Source organism: Pelmatolapia mariae, linkage group LG16_19 (assembly GCF_036321145.2).
Source record: "Pelmatolapia mariae isolate MD_Pm_ZW linkage group LG16_19, Pm_UMD_F_2, whole genome shotgun sequence".
Taxonomy (NCBI): Eukaryota; Metazoa; Chordata; class Actinopteri; order Cichliformes; family Cichlidae; genus Pelmatolapia; species Pelmatolapia mariae.
The window spans coordinates 44,406,811-44,422,135 of NC_086241.1; the positions used below are offsets into that span (position 1 = coordinate 44,406,811).

General features: G+C 40.0%; 1 long non-coding RNA gene across 1 annotated transcript; it reads right to left on the reverse strand.

Annotated features, from left to right (window-relative positions):
• Positions 1 to 12,664: 12,664 nt before the first annotated feature.
• LOC134645277 (uncharacterized) lies at positions 12,665 to 14,428 on the reverse strand. The gene is made up of 3 exons (XR_010096538.1): positions 13,155 to 14,428; positions 12,930 to 13,065; positions 12,665 to 12,840 (listed from the first exon to the last, which is right to left on the reverse strand). It is a non-coding gene; the product is annotated as an uncharacterized LOC134645277 (long non-coding RNA).
• Positions 14,429 to 15,325: the final 897 nt, after the last annotated feature.

Sequence of the window (15,325 nt, forward strand, 5' to 3'; positions counted from 1 at the left end):
CTGCAGATCAGCAATGGACAATATATCGAGTGCGGGAGAGAGTATGAGCATGCAGCGTTTAAAGCGTGGAAGTACTGACCTTATTTTGAGTTTGATTCCATAAAAAGTGACAAAAACATTAGTGTCCGTTGTGCGTGGGAAGAAAACTTCTTTTTACAGCGAAAAAACCCCCTAAACTTCCAAGCAAGCAGCGAGTGCGCTACGACGTAATGGGAAATTCACAGAGAAACTCGCGGAGTCTTCAACTGACCGCTGCGGCACACCTGCACCAGGGTAAACCTCCGCCTACCCCAGTCCTGCTTTACAGGTGAAAATAGAGCAACTAGTCTTTGACTTTATTTATTTTCTGCTGTGTTTTACTTGCATCTATTTGAAAGAGTGAGTGTAAACACAAAAAAATATTTTGTTTTATGTGCTGGAATGTGCAGAAAATAGGTTTAAATGTTAAACAAATTTCTTCCAGTCACAGAATGTTGCATATAATTTAATTTTTGCTTGATGCATAAAGTTAAAAGATTAAAACTAATAAAACAAGTTTTAAGAAGAGACGTTTCCATTTGATTACATTTTGTATGATGGATTATGCAGAAAAAGTAGAATTTGGCTGAAAGATCTATCGCTTTATTCAGGTTGTAAATTGTGTTTTTAAAAAGTAACTAAGTAACTAAGTAATTAATTACTTTTGAAAATAAGTAATCAGTAAAGTAACGGGATTACTTTTTTGGGGAAGTAATCAGTAATTAGTAACTGATTACTTTTTTCAAGTAACTTGACCAACACTGATCGCTGCATCCAGTCTGTGGTGCATAGCAGGTCACAACATTAACGTCAGCTGTTCCTAGTTCGATTCTGATAGACATTAATCGATCATGCTGGATCTGAATCACAGGTCTTCATACCTAAACAAAGTCAAAAACAACATCAGGTGGATGAGATGATGGTAAAAGTTCATGCTTCAGCTCAAGTGACGCAGCAAACACAGCCTCAATCTACTGAGAACCATACTAATGAGATTGCTAATATTATGCAAAAACAAAATGACATCACTACTTTACTTGTAAAACAAAACTTATCTTCTGTCCTCCCAGCCAGAAACAGCTCTGTGTTTGATGGAGACCCTTTCCAGTATAGATCATTTATAAATGCCTTTGAAAATGGAGTGGAAGCTAAAAGTTATAACTGGAGCGACTGTTTGCATTTTTTTTAGAGCAGTCCACTGGGGGGCAGCCTAAAGACTTGGTGCATAGTTGTCAGCATTCCTGAGGAGGGCTATTCCAGAGCCAAACATCTTCTTGAAGAACATTTTGGGAATGAAAATAAAATTGCCTCTGCATATATGGAGAAGATTAAGAGTTGGGCACCTATTAAAAGCGAAGATGTGAAAGGTCTTCAGTCATTCTCTCTTTTTCGTCAAGGATTTTTAAATCCAACACAGCAAACTGTTTATATGAAGGAGTTGGATTTGCCCTCAAACATGAGAATGACTATTATGAAACTTCCATACAAACTGAGAGAAAAATGGAGAGGAGCTAAAATGCATTGGGATAAGTTGACTTTTATCAAGGAAATGGGAATTTGTTTTGGTTGTTTTACAGTTGGTCACACAAGCAAAGACTGCAGGAGTCGTTTGGATTGTGACGTGTGTCACCAAAAGCACCCAGGGGTCCTTCATATAGAGCAAAAAGATCCAGGTGCATCCTCAGAACAAACTCAACAGGTGACAAACTCCGATGTCAACTTCTCAACTGCAACCACTCAGCTGTGGTACCACATGTGGGTATATTGGGGCCAGTCAAGAGGTTGATGCAGTTTTTTCTATTGTTGCAGTTCAAGTTAAGAGCCAAAAGAGCAATAGAATTGTGCAAACATATGCATTTCTGGATCCTGGAAGTTCAGGTACATTCTGTACAGAAACCCTGGCAAAAAGACTGAATCTAAATGGGAATGTCAGTGGTAAGACATTATAAAACACATTGAAGGAATACAAAAACAGTCAGAGTTAGTTCGCAGCGCTACGTGCACGGGTGAGTGATCGGATGATACTCACCCCGAGGCGTTGTAGTCAGCTTTATTTATACTCAAGCATGTTTGCGTCACAGACACATGTAGGAAGAGATAACATACAACTCCTTACAAGGTGATAAGCATAAAACATATACGTTCAACTGCTAGTAAGTAACTGGTCAAGCCTATCTTAAGGGAAACAGAAGCCAGTTGGTTCCTGTTCCCAACGGCAGACTCAGCAAACTCAGCAAAGGTGAGGTTTCCTGTGGCAACCTCCTTATGCCAGTCATTTTCTTAGAAGTCAGCAAGGCTCACGTGCATGTGTAGTGACAAGATACATGTAGTATAAAATATATGAACATCATTGTACATTCACAAGTCTGTTTGGGGAAAAACATTAAGCAGTTGATTAAATAAAATCTTTTGACATTCCCTGCTGTTGTTCAAATATTTTCTACCTACTTCAACTTCCAGTCACTTGTGTATACTTTTCAACCAGAGTATCATTTAGCAAAATTAATATGATCAACATTTAGGTTTGTTTTCACTTTGTTGACAATAACTAAAAATTGTCTTCTTCTTCAAAGTCTGTGTTTCGGTCCTGATGTGTAAGCAACATCATCGTCTCTTGATGAAACGTAACATGTGGTGTGATGGCAGTTGCTATGAGTCTGTTGATTAAGTATTGCTGCAAATACAGCCATGGACACTAGAATTAATGACACCAGAGTACGGTACTTCCCGAACATATCCATCCAGCTGTCCCACATCGAAGTATCGACTCCCGAATGTTCTTTCATTTTTTCATTTAGGGTCTTTAAACCCTCCAGGGCTCTGGTGAGGCTTCCATCCGCCGCTGTATTGTTGGGTATGAATGTACAGCATTGTTCTCCAAACATTGAACATACCCCATTCTTTTCACTCAGAAGCATGTCCAGTGCGATCCTTTTCTGAAACGACATTAGGGATGTGGCTCTCAGTTGCTCAGCTACTGCGTGGAGTCCGTTTCGTTACAGGGGTTCAATCCTTTCACCTGGCTCTTGATGGCCACCAACCACAAGAGTGTACATAGTACTGTGATGACAGGTGTCATTGTAGCACTTTTATTGTCTTTAAATATTCTTTTGTTTTGTGAGTGAGTTTCTTCTTGACCCCTTGTCACTCCCAGGGCCCCTGGTGAGTAGACCTCAGCCAGAGGAGTGGGATCCCAAGTGTTGCCACTGATCACCCTACTCCCCACCGAGCGAACACCAGAGGTTAGGGAGGACTGGAATCTAGGCTGTTGCTCACTTTAGTCTGACGTCGATGAATCCTGGAGTAGTTCGACCTTCTTCGTGTGGCTTTGGTGGATCCAGGAGGACTTGGTAGGGTCCTTCCCACCTCGGGGAACTCCAATTTTTCTTCTGGAGCACTTTTATCAGGATCCAATCACCTGCCTTCAACCTGGAAAATACTGGAGAAGAGTCACACAGCAGTTTGTTGTTCAACACAGTTTCTGTATTTTCTAGCAACTTTGCCATCCACTCTGCTAGAGTAGTCTCTCTAGCTGATTTGTTTACTGGTTCACTCAGTATTAGTAGTGGGAAAAGGTCTTCCATGAATTATTTCAAATGGCGTCAATTTTTGTAAGCCTGCCATTCAGGCCATGGTCTCCCTGTTACTTCCATGCATTTCCTCAGTCTCTGTTTTATCGTGCCGTTAGTTCTTTCCACTAGTCCGGCACTTTGTGGGTGGTAAGCACAGTGGTGTTTGATGCTGAATCCTAGTGCTTCAGAGACCTTGCTGATTACTTCATTTACAAAGTGTGTGCCATTGTCAGATCTTATTAGATTTGGTATTCCATATGTAGGGATAAAATTATTACACAAACATTTTGCCACTGAGATTGCATCATTTTTCTTCACTGGGTAGATTTCTGGCCACTTTGAGAATACGTCTATAATCACTAGAGCGTCTTTTGAACCTTGGCTTCATTTAGCTCAATAAAATCCATGTGAATGGTATGAAATGGGTGAGGTGGTGTGGGAAAGGATGTGGCGGCGTTGGGAAATGGCCTCTCTTTGGCCTTAAATTTCCCTGTGCATTATGTTTTTGGCATATCATGCATGTTCTTATATATGCTTTGGCTGAGTTTTCAAAATTTTTTGAGTAGAATTGAATTGTTTAGAAAGAATATCTACCATCCCTGCTGTTGACAAATGGCAATGCCCATGTGTCACTAATGCTGCTGTTTTATGTATGGATTTAGGTAGAACAGGTTTCCCATTACACGTCATAATATCATCTTTCAGAATTGCGCCATCTTTTAACCACGAGGATTTTTCATTTTGTGGTGCCGCCTTTTGTTCGTCTTTGAGGACTTCTATTGGTATCAGGGAGCACGAGGTTAATGTAAGAACATTTGTTTTTTGCTGTGCAGCCTCTTTTGCTGCTTTATCTGCAAAGTTATTTCCTTTAGTGATGTAAGAGTCATCTTTTGATGTGCAGCACATTTGCATAGTGCTAACTGTTTTGGCAATGTTATCACTTCCAACAGTGCCTTTAAAAGATTTCCGTGTTGCACTGGATTGCCAGTAGAAGTAATCATACCTCTATTCTGCCAAATTCTTGCAAAATGATGTACTGCTGAAAAAACATACTGACTGTCTGTGTGTCTCTCTGCCTGTCTGCGTCCTTGACACAGTCAGCTCCTTTTATGGGCATGTAGTTCCTGTTACACACACGATTTCCTGTCACAGACATACCACAGGCACACATATTTCCCGTTTCTCTAGACTAACCAAACTCTTTGTTGAACTTTCCATATAGCGACAATAAGTTTCCAACATTTGAGAGTTGTCTCACATGTGTCAGGTAAGACAAATTGGCTTAGATTTAAAATTGAAGTCACTGTATGGGGCACTTTGATGATTAAAGTGTGTCCTAAAACAATGTCAGCTGACTTTTTACTGCCTCTGTTGCGGCTACACCGGTTCGCATACATGTGGGCAGGCCTGACGCAACAGAGTCTAATTTACAGAAGTAAAATGCAAGCATACGTTGTTTTTCTCCAAATGCCTGTGTTAAAACAACTTTCATGTAACCTGTACTTCCATCTACATGTAAATAGAAAGGCTATTTCCAAGTTACTGAATACTTCTTCTTTTTTCCCTTTGTAGATACAGCACTACATATTACTTAAGGCATTTTAGACAATTTCTATTTTGATTTAAAAGAATTCATGTATCTCATACATGTTACATATGTCAAACTTCTAAGTTGGGAAAAACTTTGCATTGCTTACAGCTCATAGCTCACAGCTCTAAAACTAGGCATTAGCAAATCATATGCTTAATCATTATGTGTCACTGTGATCCAGAGGCATGATCACAAATTTGTTTCCAAAAAAACAAAATAATCAAACCAAAACAAAACATACATGAGTCAGGACACATAAAAAAGAAAAAGCTGCTGTCAGAAACAAAGCAGAAGTGTAAGGAAAAAAACTGAGCTCACAGACAGCTGCATGTGTGAGCTTTAATATCATGCAGCTTCTGCTCTGAAAAACAAAAAATTAATACAATATAAAAAGTGTGTAACTTTGCTCATTAGCTTGGTAGTGTCCACATATTTAATTCAACTCCTCAAACCTGTAGCTTTAGCTTTTGTATACAGGGTTTGGCTTATTAGTTGTTAGTATAGGTTTGCTCTTCATCTTAACAAAATCTCATATATCATTATACTGAGTTTGAGCAAACCTTAAGCTTGAATCAGACTACTTTCAACAATTATCCACCTCACATCATAACAGGCTGAGATGCCTCTTCTTATTAATAGTATGTCATTATTAATGTTATCATTGTATTGTTTTTCCTTTTTATAACAGCAATAGTATATTACAATACACTACTTTACTACTAATATACAATAGTTTATTATTTCATATTTCATATATATTTTATTATGTATCCATCAAGGGCTGGGGGTGATCTGCAGTTTCACCTCCACCCAAGCCGGAGACACACTTTCCTTAGCTGAACAATGACACAGCCATAATATACCTTATGGATTTCTCTTTTTTTTTTTGATATACTTTCGTGTGAATTATCTGGATTTATGCATTCTATTCATTCTAGGCACGTTCGTCATGCCAACTATATTTCATTGTTAATACCAGTATACAGGTTGTTATCCTTCCTATTATTAGTTGGAATACATTAGATAAGCTCTAATTTAATTTAACCTTTTGTTTATTCCACTTCATTCCTCTTTACAAATTTTAAAATATTACAGCTCTTATGTACTCTTTGGTTTCTTTTAGGATTATTTTCAGTATTTATTTCCGCTTGGAGGGTTTCTTTTAATTTAGTCAATGCGGAGGGGCTACATTGTCCCTCCCATGTAGGACATTTAGTTTTCTTTTGGATTTCTCCATCTACATGCACTAATTTGTCCGGCGCCTGGACATTCTTTCTCTAACCACTGCTCGTCAGCAGTGAGTTTTGAAGCTTCGTTACCCATTTTAATTTTATTTAGTCGATACAATATTTATATTTTATTTATTAATACTATTTTATTGATTTATTAATACTGCCAGCACACACTGTGAGACGTTCTGGTACTAGAGTCAGAGGAGGTTTATTAAGTCAGCCTTCTACCCTGAACTAAATTCAGGGCGGACTTAATTTTTATGCGTTGATGCGCAACCTTTCTCTTCCTCACCATTCAGTACTCACAGGAAAACACTAGGAGTAGTGCAGGAGCCTAGAGTTCCTATTCAATGAAGCACTTACTCCTCAACAAACATACAGCGCGCTTAGAAAAATCCTATTTTTATTTGACACTCTCATTACCTTTCACTCCCGGAGTGAAATGAAACCACGAGCTACCAACCTCTACTTTTGTTGCGGAATGGGCCCACACAGGGCGAATTATCCCGTCTTACACAGGCGAGCGTTTACGTGCGGGTCCACACAGGGCCCGGTCCACACAGGACGTTTTACAATAGGACACGTCTGTCCTTTTGGTCCACAAAGGACCCTTCTACTTTGAGCAGTGTCAATCTAAAAATCGATTATTCAACGCAAAGTGTTTCTGGCTGCTTTATATTCACCTTCAATGTTGCGCTGTGTTCTTTTTTCCGGTGTCACCGGGTCCTGGCGTCGTGAACCTGTATAAGACACTGGCTAGTAGGCGAATTTACGACTCTGGGCTTTTCCTCGCTTCGCTGGAAGCGGTGGTTTCAGTGCAGGTACTCACGACGTCAGGATCCGGTGGCTCCGTCTGTGAATAGTTAGATGATATAATAATATCAATCAACAAATCCGGCTCGAAGGACCAATTAAATGTCAGTGGTAAGACATTATAAAACACATTGAAGGAATACAAAAACAGTCAGAGTTAGTTCGCAGCGCTACGTGCACGGGTGAGTGATCGGATGATACTCACCCCGAGGCGTTGTAGTCAGCTTTATTTATACTCAAGCATGTTTGCGTCACAGACACATGTAGGAAGAGATAACATACAACTCCTTACAAGGTGATAAGCATAAAACATATACGTTCAACTGCTAGTAAGTAACTGGTCAAGCCTATCTTAAGGGAAACAGAAGCCAGTTGGTTCCTGTTCCCAACGGCAGACTCAGCAAACTCAGCAAAGGTGAGGTTTCCTGTGGCAACCTCCTTATGCCAGTCATTTTCTTAGAAGTCAGCAAGGCTCACGTGCATGTGTAGTGACAAGATACATGTAGTATAAAATATATGAACATCATTGTACATTCACAAGTCTGTTTGGGGAAAAACATTAAGCAGTTGATTAAATAAAATCTTTTGACAGGGAAAAAGACAAATATCCTTCTGAGAACAATGAGTCAGATTAGGATTGTTAGTGCACTGTCTGTCTGTTTTGGAAGCAAAGGATTTCATGGCGTTACCAGATGTTTTGACTCAAATGACCATGCCAGTTTCTGCGGTGAATATTCCCACGCAAGGGGATATTGATCAGTGGCCTCACCTGTTAAACTTCACAACATTGATGCAGATGCGGAGCTACTGATAGGCACTGATGCGTCCAACGCTTCAGAGTCATGGAAGGTGATAAACAGTGTGGAAGGTGGACCTTATGCTGTAAAAAAGTTGGCAAAGTTGTTGTGGATGTGTTACCCCTCAGAGCTGCCCAAGCATATGCTGCTCCTAGATGTAAAGACCATATGGAACTCTCTGTATTTGATGAAGGAGAGATTCTGCGAGCAGTTTCCTGCCATCCAGGCTGCAGCCATCGATCCACGGATAAGAAAGTCCATGAAAAAGGAAAGGTGAGTAGTATTGAAACATAATGATAATATGGTTTAAAATGGACTCGGGTTTTAATTTTGTTTGTTTTATGCAACATATCTGTTGTATTTTTGTTTTGTTGATGTTGCAGACTGGCTAAAATGGGCAATGATGACTTAAGAAAAGCAGAGGAGTTTGTGGTGCTAATGCGGAAGCACTACACCTCCACACTAGCAGTCTCCAGCGACAAAAGTCCGACCTGTGGTGAGATTTTGCCCATCCTGCAAAAGCTACATCAACACTACACCGTACAAGAAGATGACTCTGTCTTCACAAGGAGCATAAAGGAGAACATTTGGAAAGATCTTTTCAAACGATACCAGGTACAATTGATGATTTATTTATCATAAATAAAATTACAGTTATAAATACTTAAGGATAGTCATGATGTCACATTTTCCTCCCTTTTAAAACTTTATTTTATTTCAGGCGCCACCAGTAAAGCAGAAAAAAAAACTGCCTTGGAGGAATTCTTTGAAGAGGAGTTCAACGGGCTGCAGTCATTCCATCAACGGCAGTCCATTGCTTCCCTGGCCCAGAGAGTTGATCAGGAGAGCCAGCTGTATAGAAGCCTAACCCCCATCCCCTGCAAGGATAACGCCACTCTATGGTGGTGGAGCAAGAGAGAGACTCTGCCCCTGCTGTCAGCACTGGCTGAAAGCTTTCTGTGTGTGCAGGCATCCTCCACCCTGTCTGAGAGGCGGTTCTCCACAGCTGGAGAGACCATAAGTCCAGAAAGATCACGTATCCTTCCTGAAAAAGCAGATATGCTTATATTTCTGCAAAAGAATTTGTAATTTTCCATAGCTGAGGGATGCAGAATTGTACAGTGCCGTTGGACTTGAGTTGACTGTATTTTTTGCTGTCTGATGTAGTTTTATTTTTGAGTGCTCAGCTCATATATACTTTTAAAAAGGGGAGTGTAAATGTTACTGGACATTCTTGTGTAATTGCCACAGAATAATTTATGTTATACTTTGTTATTGCTACAGAAGAATATTTATTTTATTATTATTTTACATTTACATATTTTTTTCTGGGGACCTGTGGCACCCCATCGAGGAGCCGTAGGCTGTGGATCTCTTAAGATCTCGCTGTTGGGTTTGTAAGGTCATGCTAGTCCTAAATTTTGTTCAAAGATAAGATATAAAACAAAGTTCTAAGCTAATCGACCTGTATGTTCCCCTTTTTAAAAAATAAGAATCGATGGGAGAATCGATAAAGAATCGAATTGTTCAACAGAATATAAAATGGAATCAGAATTGTAGCGCCATGAGAGCTGGGGATTTCCTCAAATGTAGGAGGTGGATAAATGGGCAAGGCTTTCTCTACAAGTCAGAGGAGGAGTGGCCTAAACTGGATGTGGATTGCAGTGTAATTTCTGCAGATGACCCAGAGGTCAAAAAGGACCTGACAGTGAATGCCATTGTGAAGGAATCACAAAATCCTACAAACTAAACACTTCTTGTCTTGGGCAAAACTCAAAATCTCTGTAGCCTGATTTTTAAAGCTCAAAGAGACCTTAGTGTTGCTAGGGCAGAAAGAGGAAAGAGTTGGTTGCTGCAGATCTGAATAAGAATGATCGGGAAAGTCAGAAGCAAGAAGTGGAGACAAGAATGGAAAGATTTAAGACCACTTTGAAGAAAGGAAATCTGACTCCAGAAGATTTAGCAGAGGCAGAATGTGTCAACATTGATTTTACGCCATATCCATTAAAAGTTGGGACATGCTGTGAAAACTAAGACAAAAATACTGGATAGTAAATGCAAATTCTGCTGCCAGGAAAATCATCTCTCGTTGTATCATGTGTGGACGCAACAGAGGAAAGTTTGTTGAAAAAAAGATGGCAGATCTGCCGAAGATAGAGTCGTGCCAAACACAGCTACATTCACAAATGTTGGAGTGGACTATTTTGGACCTATAAGTGTTAAAAGAGACAAAGTCTCCTTAAAAGGGATGTTCTTTTTACTTGTTTGACCAGTCGTGCAGTACATCTGGAGATTGCACATACACTTAATACAGACTCCTGTATAAATGCTGTGCGGAGGTTCATCTGTAGACGAGGCCCAGTTTCGACCATCAGGTCTGATAATGCTACAAATTTTGTTGGTGCAAATCAAGAGTTTGACTGAGCTGAGCCATGCTAAAATTCAAAATGCTTTTGTTCAGGATGGTGTCAAATGGAGCTTTAACGTCCCAGCAGCCTCTCACCAAGGTGGTGTGTGGGAGCGTCTCATTTGTTCCATAAAGAGTATTTTAGCCTCAATTTTCAAAGAACAAGTTTTGGATGATGAAGGACTCCAAATAGTCTTCTGTGAAGTTGAAGCTCTATTGAACGACAGACCCATTACCAGAGTTTCAGATGACTCAAATGGTCTTGAAGCACTGACACCCAATCACTTGTTGTTGAAAAACAAACCAGTTTTGCCACCAGGACTGTTTGATCCAAGCGATCTTCATGGCAGGAAAAGGTGGAAATGGGTACAATACATGGCAGAGTTGTTCTGGAAAAGATGGCTTGCTGAGTACCTACCTCTGATGAAAGAAGGACAAAAATGGACGAGGACTAAAAGATGTCTTATACCTGGAGATATTATTTGGATTGCAGGCGCTACAGCTCCAAGAGGATCATGGATGATGGCAAAAGTCATCCAGTAGCAAACTTCTTTTGCTACTGGAAGCCTCATCTTGAAGAAAATCAGAGTGAATAGCTCCTTTCTTTTTGGAACTTTAAAGTAATTGTGATTGTATGCACAATTAGGGGCCGGAGTGTTGGAGCTATTTGTTCTTTATTTTTTATATTTTGAAATTTGTTAAAGTTTGTTGTTGGTTTACTTATATTTTGGGTTATTCACAAGTTTTATTTGTAGGTTAATACTTGCTTAATTGTTTGGGTTTGTTTTGTTGTTTATCTTGTTAAGTCAGTCAGGAAGAACTGTAGGGCTATTTTTCTCTAAATAAAGAGACTGGTATAGGACCAGTATGCACTGGAGTGAGCCTATGTCTTGTTTATTTTTTACCAGAGCAGAAGAAGCAGCAGGAAGCAACAAAAATTCATCTTTTTATTGCTTGCCAAACTGAATAAATAAACCATAAAATGCAACTTTCAAGTTTGGACAGTCGACTTCTTTTGCCTGCGTACAAGATCTTATCTCAGTGCAGCAGTGGCTTGCGGAATTTTAATTCTTGGATGTTTGGTTGTTCAAACAAAAGGAATCGCCACTACAGTCAGGGAGATTTCTCCAAATGTATTTACTTTGTAAAACATCTTGTGAGAAAAGGTTATTAAAGAAAGAAAAACAGGAACAAACACCAAAAGTCACAGCACCCAAAAATCCCACAAAGAATTCAGAATAATAACGAGGAATTGAGCAACAGCAGCATTCACACAATAATAATAGAATGAACTGAATACAAAAATATATTGATGAACAGACGTTTGTTAGGAAAAAAAACAAAAAAGATAAACTTTGTAATTTTTTTGTTGCACATCTCCTTCTTACCTTCAGAAGACTTTCATTAGCTGCACAAATCAAATTTAAAAATTACAATTTCCAGCTCTGCGTGAATATTTATGAAAGATTTGAACCATTTGCAAATGTTTTTATTTTTGTTTGTTTTTTAATGGATTAATCAAGACAATGTAGTAGTAGTAGTAGTAATAATAATAATAATAATAGCTCATCACCCTCTTTTTAAATCATCAATGAAAAGCTTGTCTTCAATCACACCAGGAATCTACTGATCTCTGCAATGTCTGATCAACATGTGATCTACATTGGTGACTACATGGACAATTTAAATATGTGCATGGATAAGCGTGTCTGCGGCCAAAGTGACCATGGTTTAACCTGTAGTGCTTCAATAACTGAGATCTTGCAGTCTCTTGTGCTGCACACTCTTTACACTTCCATATTCATGTTACTGAATGTCACGGCCCGGTGGACCAGCATGAAGATGATCAGCAGCGTCATTATTTTTCTCTCTCGCGCTCTCTGTCTCGCCAGGACGGAAGTCATGGTGGTTCCTGCCCTCGCCCCACGCACCTATGGAGAGTGAACACCTGTGCCTCATTATCCCTGCCACTACTTAAGTTGAGGAAAGGAAGCTACTCATCGCTGGATCCTTGTATGACTCGCACCAGTGTAGCCCCGGCTCTAAGATTAGTTCATAGCTCTTGTTGATTCTGTGCCTTCGTATTAACTTGTATATAGCTGTACTGCTACTTTTACTTGGATTACAGAGGTCTATAGGGTAGTGCTTCTCCCACTGGCAGTTCATCATGTTGGTTTCATGATGCAGCCTCCTGCAGCGGTAGGCAACCCTACAAAAGTAAACACAAAATGCAGTTTCTCAATCAAAGTGTTTATTATTTATGTTAAGGTGCGTAGCGAGAACGGGGCCCAAATGCAGGACTTTCCCATCCTGCAGGACTGTGCTGGTGGTCCAGGTGTGACAGGAAAACAACTCCAACACTCGACATTTACAAACACTTCGATCCTGTGACACACTCCTCTCCAAGTTCCTAACAAGACAAGGTACAGAGATCAGATTGGTGAACTCACAGAAACACACGCACAGACTATTTCCACTCAGAGCTGGGACTTCACTTACTTGGTAACTCAATGATCCAGCGTTGACTGAAGCTCAGTCAAACAGTTAAGTAGCGGCCAATCTAGACGGAAGACATGTGTGGCGGCTTCAACACGGGAAACACCTTCCGGCCTGATGACGCCCATAAATTGGCACGCTGGAATACACACACACACACACACTTAAAGGGGGAAGCAGGGGACTGGGAGGGGAGACAAAACCAAACACATAGAAAAACATACATACAGGCAGGTCGAACGTAGGAGACTCCCAGACCGTCACAATTTAGCAGGGAAAATTCAAACCTACATCATATATAGAGAAAATAAAGTAAAATGAATATTTTAGAGAGACGGACTGAGAGATAGACAGAGGGAGAGAGATAAATCCCTTTTGCAGCACTTATGTCACAGTAAGACAGATATAAAAGCTACTAAACCAGTTCAAGGCTTGCAGCTAAGAAGGTCACACTTAACCTTCCACAGTTCAAGATAGTTTTAGTTAACGCAACTTTGTTCCAAATTACAAACCTAGGTTGTTCTTTAAGATTTACTTCTTGATTTAGGAATCAGATTTAATCTAAAACCTTCAGTTTCAGATTCTACTTATTTAAGAGAATCAAAGAGTCTAAGACCGATCTGTTCTGTGCAGGGCTGATAAAGCCAACGTAGTGCAATGAGCTCATTTAACTTGTGCTCATTACTAATCCCTCTGAGCAGTTTGTGTCTTTCCTTGCATGAGAAATCAAAACCCAATTTGGTGCATTGACCCTTTAACACAGAGTTCCTATAGAGAAATCTGGTTTGGCTCAAAACAGGAAAATAACATCAGCATATAACATCACTCAATAGTCAGGGAGGATAAATCACAGGTTCTGACTCCAGCTTGTCGGTCAGGTGAACAACCTGTTTCCTGACTCGGCTCTCCTCCACACAGTCCTCGTTCATAAATATAAAAATTCAATTTCTCCTCGTTATAGTTGTTTCTACTTTCAGATCGAAAATGCAGATGAAGAGAAATGATGGAACTATCTGATTCAGTTGTGGCCCGTGGTTATTTGTGAACAATACATGTTGACAGGAAAAAAGCAATCACAAAGTCTGTGTATTCATAATTGAAACAGCTATCAAAAAATATTTGGCATGACGTCTTTGTTCAAAATGAATTCAAGTATTATTTCCTCCCTGTCCATTAGTGCCCTCACGTTGCATGCACCGGTGCAGCTGATGTCAATACTCAACCAAGTATGAGAGGGACTAAAGCTCTGTGGTTTAGATTAGGTGTGGGCACACCCTCACCAGACGTGCCAGCAGCTCTTACATTTAAAGGATGTGAATAAAGTTGTAAAGGAGGCTCACACTTGTTCTAAACTGTTTTTTTTTTTTTTGGTTATATTATCTTATCACTTATATCATTTCTCTGGACTGTGGGATGAAGCCAGAGCTCCTGGAGAGAACCCAGACAGCCACGAGGACTCTCTTGCTCTGAGGTGACTGCTGTTCACGGTGCACTAAAGACTCTCAGTTGTCTTTGGATGCTCCTGTTTCTTTCTCCGTATGCAGTTACTGCTCCTCTCTTTTCAAAGACAAATACCAAATAACACGAGAGAAGAGTGAATCACTTTAGAACAAGACAAACACTCCTGGTTACTCTGAGGAAATGTCATTACATGATGAATATATTTACCATGTTAGTAAGGGAAACTCGTTTGTGGTGTGTCTCTTCTTGTTTCTCCTTTTCATCAGATTCTTAAAAACAAAAGGCAGAAAAGCAACAATAAAAGTTAAAACCTCAAGAAGTTTTCTAACATTTTGGGACATCATTTCAGAGACAACCTTCAACATTACTTATTACTTACCACTGTGTTGATTCTTGCTGATGTCTGAGATGCAGCAGAGGATAATGTACACTTGGCACTGTCTTTATGGATCCTTAGTTCGTGTTGCACAGATTTACACTTGGCTTCACAATAGATGTTCCTCGTTCAACATCCAGTCCACAGCCCTGCCATATGTCCAACACAGTTCACAGAAGCAGTGCCAAAGTCTTAAAACTATTAAAGAGTCTTCAGAAAATAAGTTCTCTGAGAAAGGCTTCACAGTCTGAAGTGTTTCTTTGGTGGAGTGGGGCTCCTGCTGCTGCTCTCTTCCTCTGTAGCCTTTCTCTTCATGCTCTGTGCAAACCTCTTTAGAAACTGGCAGAGCACCGACATGATAACTCTGCCCTCTGAGCTGGAGTCCGTGATTCTCCAGCGGTTTGTCATCTCGGTGTCTTTTGTGTGATAAACAGCAGGATTGACTCTGGTGACGATGAGGCTGTTGACATCCAGGCTGTGGACACAGTTCCTCCCGGCTGCCTTCAGCACATAAAAATCCACCTTCTCTGGAAGTACTGGAGTCAGGATCTGAGAATGTAAG